We start from the raw sequence: 6047 nt of genomic DNA, 5'->3' as shown, positions 1-6047 counted from the left end.
TATATATATATATATATATATATATATATATATATATATATTAACTGGCACCTTCCCACCTCTCACATCCAGGGGGTCTCACTCTCTCCTCTCACAGGCTTTGGCACATATTTGGCACATACTATGGACGACTGACTTTTACCACCCTAGATTATTTTGCCCTGGCCTTAAACTTCACGTAAATGAAGTAGACACCATTGTTTCCATGTTCCTTCATGACATCCATCTATGTTGTTGAGTGCAGTAGTAATTCTTTCACTGCTGTGTAGTATTCCATATGAATATATCAGAGTTTATGTATCTATTCTCCTTGAGTATAGATACTCAAGGCTCTCCTTGAGTATAGATACTCTCCTGTGAGTAAGGCTTCCATGAACAGTCTTGCGTATGTCTTTTGAGGAACCTAAGTACTCATTTCTGTTGGGTATGAGAATTGTATGGTCACAGGGTAGGCGTGTGTTTATTAAATGCTATCATAGATACTGCCAGTTTTTCAAGGTGATCATGCAAATTTATACTCCTGCCAGCACTGTTTGGAAGTTCCAGTCGCACAACACCCCTGCCAATACTTAGAGTTGTTAGTCCTTTTTATATTAGCTATACTGGTGGAGGTATGATAATCGTGCATTGTGGTTTTAACCTGTATTTCCTGATGAGGAATGATGATGAACATCATTTTATGTACCTATTGGCCATTTGGACATCTTTTGTCAAGTGCCTATTCAAGTCTATTGCTTCATCCCTACCCTCTTCTTTTAAAAATCAGATTGTCTTTTTTTAATTATTAATTTGTAGGAACTCTTTATATACTCTGGAGACAAGCCCTTTGTCAGTTATATGTGTTGTCAGTATGTGTTGTCAATAGTATATCTCCTATTCTTTGGTTTCCTTTTTACTCTCTTAATGGCTTATAATTCTACGAGCTCCAATACGTCAGTCTTTTCTTTTATGATTAAGGGCTTTTGTGTACTCTTGAAGAGACTTTTGCCTACCCCCATGTCATAAAGATAAAGATATTCTCCTATTTTTTCTTCTTCTAGAAATTAATAGTTTTAGCTTTTAAATTTATGTCTGTGATCCACTTTCAATTCATTTTGTATACAGTGTAAGGTATGGGTTGTGACTCATTTTTGCCATATAAATAGCCAGCCATTTTAGCACTATTTGTTTAAAAAAAGACTATTTTGGGGTGCCTGGGTGGCTCAGTCGGTTAAGCGTCCGACTTCAGCCAGGTCACGATCTCGCGGTCCGTGAGTTCGAGCCCCGCGTCAGGCTCTGGGCTGATGGCTCAGAGCCTGGAGCCCGTTTCCGATTCTGTGTCTCCCTCTCTCTCTGCCCCTCCCCTGTTCATGCTCTGTCTCTCTCTGTCTCAAAAATAAATAAACGTCAAAAAAAATTTTTTTTAATAAAAAAAGATTTTTTTAAGTTTATTTAAGTAATCTCTACACCCAACATGGGGCTTGGACTCATGACCTTGAGATCAAGAGCCGCGTGCCCTTCTGGTTGTGCCAGTCAGGCGGCCTAAAAAGACTATCTTTTGATTGATTTGCTTTGGTGCACATCTTGGTAGAAAATAAATGGACTTCATAAATGTTATCAGCTCTGTACTCTACATGTCTGTACTTCTGATATCATACTGTCTTGATGATTGTAATTGACAGACAAACTTGAAATCAAATAGAATTTACTTTGTTCATTTTCAAAATCATTTTGGCGATTATAGGTCTTTGCATTTATGTATAAATTGTAGAACCAGCTTTGTTAATTTCCACCCAAAAAACCTGCTGGGATTTTGATTGAGATTAAATTGAATCTATAGATCAATTTGGGAAGGATATACATTTTTACAATGTTGATTCTTCCAATCCATCAACATGAAATAGCCTTCCAATTATTTAGGTCTTCTTTAATTTTTCTCAGTAATGTTTTGGAGCGTTCTCTGTAAAGGTTTTGCACATCTTTTGTTAGATTCATTCCTAGGTATTTTATGATTTATTATTTTTTTACATTTAAAAATATTTATTGGTTTTTGAGAGACAGTAACACAGAGCATGAGCAGGGGAGGGGCAGAGAGAAGGAGACACAGGATCTGAGGCAGGTTCCAGGCTCTGAGCTGTCAGCACAGAGCCCGACGCGGGACTTGAACTCACGAACCGTGAGATCATGACCTGAGCCAAAGTTGGAGGCTTAACTGACTGATCCACCCAGGTGCCCCATGATTTTTTATTATTGTTGCTATTTTAAATGCGGTTTTTAAAAATTTCATTTCCTAATTATTTGTTGCTAGTATGTAGAAACACACAATTGATTTTTATATACTTTGTGTCCAAAAACCTTTTGCTAAATTTACATTCTACTTTTAATAGCTTGTAGATTATTTTGGATTTCGTCCCTATACAAGCCTACGATATAAAATAATGATAGTTTTAGTTTTTCCTTTCCAACCTTTATACCTTTTCTTTCTTTTTCTTGCCTTATTGCACTTGCTAGAACCTCTAGTACAACGCAGAAGTGGTGACCTGGTGAAAAAGGAAATCCTTGGCTTGTTTCTGATCTCAGAGGGAATGCATTCAAAATGTAAGCCTGAAGATGTTTTCAGATGCCCTATCAGATCAGCGAGACTCCCTTCTATGCCTAGTTTGGTAAGAGTGTTGATTTTTATCAATGCTTCCTCCCTTTACTGAGGTATCATACGGGTTCTCCTGTTAGTCTGTGTATGTGCTTAATTTCACTGATTAATTTTCAATTATTAAGCCACCCTGCATTCCTGGAATAAAGCCTTCATCATGAAGTATTATGTTTTTATATATGGCTTATTCAACTTGATAATATTTTGTGATTTTTCCATTTATGTTCACAAGAGATGTTAACCTATATTTTTCCTTTCTTTTAATGATGTCAACAGGTATTTGTGTGTGTGTGTGGTAAAATACACATAACACAGAAGATTCATTTTGACCATTTTTAAGCAGTTTATTGGTATTAAGTATATTCACAGTGTTGTGCAACCATCACCACCACCCGCCTCCTCTTGACAGGTTTTTGTATCAAGGTTATGTTATTCTTCTAAAATAAGTTGGAATTGTGCCTTCTATTTCTGCTTTTGGAATAATTTATATAAGAATGGTATTAATTTTTCTTTAATGTTTCAAAAGAATTCACATGTGAAACGATATGAGCTTAGAGAGGTAGTTTTGAACACTTTCAAATGATAGATTTACTTCCTATAATAGACATAGGACTATTCAGATTTTAATGTTTATTATTTTTGAAGGAGAGACAGAGAGAGAGAGAATGCAAGTGGAGGAGGGGCAGAGAGCAAGAAGGGACACAGAATCTGAAACAGGCTCCAGGCTCTGAGCTGTCAGCACAGAGCCCAACACGGGGCTCAAACTCAGGAATGGGTGAGATCATGACCTGAGCCAAAATCAGATGCTTAACTGACTAAGCCACCCAGGTACCCCAGGGACTATTCAGACTTTCTAATTTTGGTTTCAGGTTTGGTTGCACTTTTCAAGTAGTTTGTCCATTTTGTTTGAATTCTCTCATTTGTTGGCATAAACTTGTTCTTAAGAACTCTATCTTTTTAATGTCTGAAACATCTCTATCAATGTGCACTTTATCACTCCTGGTTTTGTTATTAATATTTTCTCTGTCCCTTCCTCTCAGTCTCCCTCTTGCTCTGTCTCTATCAGTCTTGCTACAAGTTTATCAATTTTTTTAGTTTATTTATTTATTTATTTTGAGAGAGAGAGACGGGGGAGAGAGAGATTGTGGGATTCTATCTCACGTTTGAATCTCATGAACCATTAGATCATGACCTGAACCAAAATCAAGAGTCAAACGCTTAACCGACTGAGCCACCCAGGCACCCCAGAAGTTTATCATTAAAAAAAAGTTTAGGGGGCGCCTGGGTGGCTCAGTCGGTTGGGCGTCCAACTTCAGCTCAGGTCACGATCTCGCGGTCCGTGAGTTCGAGCCCCGCGTCAGGCTCTGGGCTGATGGCTCAGAGCCTGGAGCCTGCTTCCAATTCTGTGTCTCCCTCTCTCTCTGCCCCTTCCCCATTCGTGCTCTGTCTCTCTCTGTCTCAAAAATAAATAAACGTTTAAAAAAAAAAGTTTAGGGGCGCCTGGGTGGCTTGGTCAGCTAAGTGTCCGACTTCTGCTCAGGTCATGATCTCACGGTCCGTGAGTTCAAGCCCCGCGTCGGGCTCTGTGCTGACAGCTCAGAGCCTGGAGCCTGCTTCAGATTCTGTGTCTCCCTCTCTCTCTGACCCTCCCCCGTTCATGCTCTCTCTCTGTCTCAAAAATAAATAAGCGTTAAAAAAATTAAAAAATTTTTATTTATTTATTGTGTGTGAGAGAGAGAGAGCATGAGGAGGGAAGGGGCAGAGAGAGAGGGAGAGAGAGAGAATCCCAAGTAGTCTCTGCATTGTCAGTGTGGAGCCTGAGGTGGGGTTTGAACTCACAATCTATGAGAGTGGGACTTGAGCCGAAACCAAGAATTGGACACTTAACCGACTGACCCACCCAGGCGCTCCTGGAAGTGTATCAATTTATATTATTATTTTCAAAAAACTATTTTTGGCATTATTGAGTTTCTATATTTGTATATTTATCATCTATTAGTTGATTTCTGCTCTTTATTATTTCCTTCCTTTTTCTTTCTTGGGGTTTCAATTGCTCTTCTCTTTCTAGTTTCTTGAGATTGAAATTTAGGTCATTGACTTTTCAACCTTTATTCTTTTCTAACATATGCATTTGGCGGTATAAATTTCCCTCTGGATGGCACAAAAACAGACACATAGACCAATGGAATAGAATAGAAACCCCAGAACTAGACCCACAAACGTATGGCCAACTCATCTTTGACAAAGCAGGAAAGAACATCCAATGGAAAAAAGACAGTCTCTTTAACAAATGGTGCTGGGAGAACTGGACAGCAACATGCAGAAGGTTGAAATTAGACCACTTTCTCACACCATTCACAAAAATAAACTCAAAATGGATAAAGGACCTGAATGTGAGACAGGAAACCATCAAAACCCTAGAGGAGAAAGCAGGAAAAGACCTCTCTGACCTCAGCCGTAGCAATCTCTTACTCGACACATCCCCAAAGGCAAGGGAATTAAAAGCAAAAGTGAATTACTGGGACCTTATGAAGATAAAAAGCTTCTGCACAGCAAAGGAAACAACCAACAAAACTAAAAGGCAACCAACGGAATGGGAAAAGATATTTGCAAATGACATATCGGACAAAGGGCTAGTATCCAAAATCTATAAAGAGCTCACCAAACTCCACACCCGAAAAGCAAATAACCCAGTGAAGAAATGGGCAGAAAACATGAATAGACACTTCTCTAAAGAAGACATCCGGATGGCCAACAGGCACATGAAAAGATGTTCAGCGTCGCTCCTTATCAGGGAAATACAAATCAAAACCACACTCAGGTATCACCTCACGCCAGTCAGAGTGGCCAAAATGAACAAATCAGGAGACTATAGATGCTGGAGAGGATGTGGAGAAACGGGAACCCTCTTGCACTGTTGGTGGGAATGCAAATTGGTGCAGCCGCTCTGGAAAGCAGTGTGGAGGTTCCTCAGAAAATTAAAAATAGACCTACCCTATGACCCAGCAATAGCACTGCTAGGAATTTATCCAAGGGACACAGGAGTACTGATGCATAGGGGCACTTGTACCCCAATGTTCATAGCAGCACTCTCAACAATAGCCAAATTATGGAAAGAGCCTAAATGTCCATCAACTGATGAATGGATAAAGAAATTGTGGTTTATATACACAATGGAATACTACGTGGCAATGAGAAAAAATGAAATATGGCCTTTTGTAGCAACGTGGATGGAACTGGAGAGTGTGATGCTAAGTGAAATAAGCCATACAGAGAAAGACAGATACCATATGGTTTCACTCTTATGTGGATCCTGAGAAACTTAACAGGAACCCATGGGGGAGGGGAAGGAAAAAAAAAAAAAAAAGAGGTTAGAGTGGGAGAGAGCCAAAGCATAAGAGACTGTTGAGAACTGAGA

The 6047-nt window shown here is 39.2% G+C and overlaps 1 protein-coding gene across 1 annotated transcript in view; it reads right to left on the bottom strand.

Moving 5' to 3' along the window:
• The window catches only part of SNX32 (sorting nexin 32), a 14720-nt gene that overhangs the window by 4927 nt on the left and 3746 nt on the right, over nucleotides 1–6047 (bottom strand). The gene's annotated exons all lie outside the window — the stretch shown is intronic.

This window comes from Herpailurus yagouaroundi, unplaced genomic scaffold (assembly GCF_014898765.1).
Source record: "Herpailurus yagouaroundi ecotype Mexico unplaced genomic scaffold, PumYag 569, whole genome shotgun sequence".
Classification (NCBI taxonomy): domain Eukaryota; kingdom Metazoa; phylum Chordata; class Mammalia; order Carnivora; family Felidae; genus Herpailurus; species Herpailurus yagouaroundi.
Note: the sequence above shows the minus strand (reverse complement) of the source record. Positions and strands in the feature narration are given on the sequence as shown.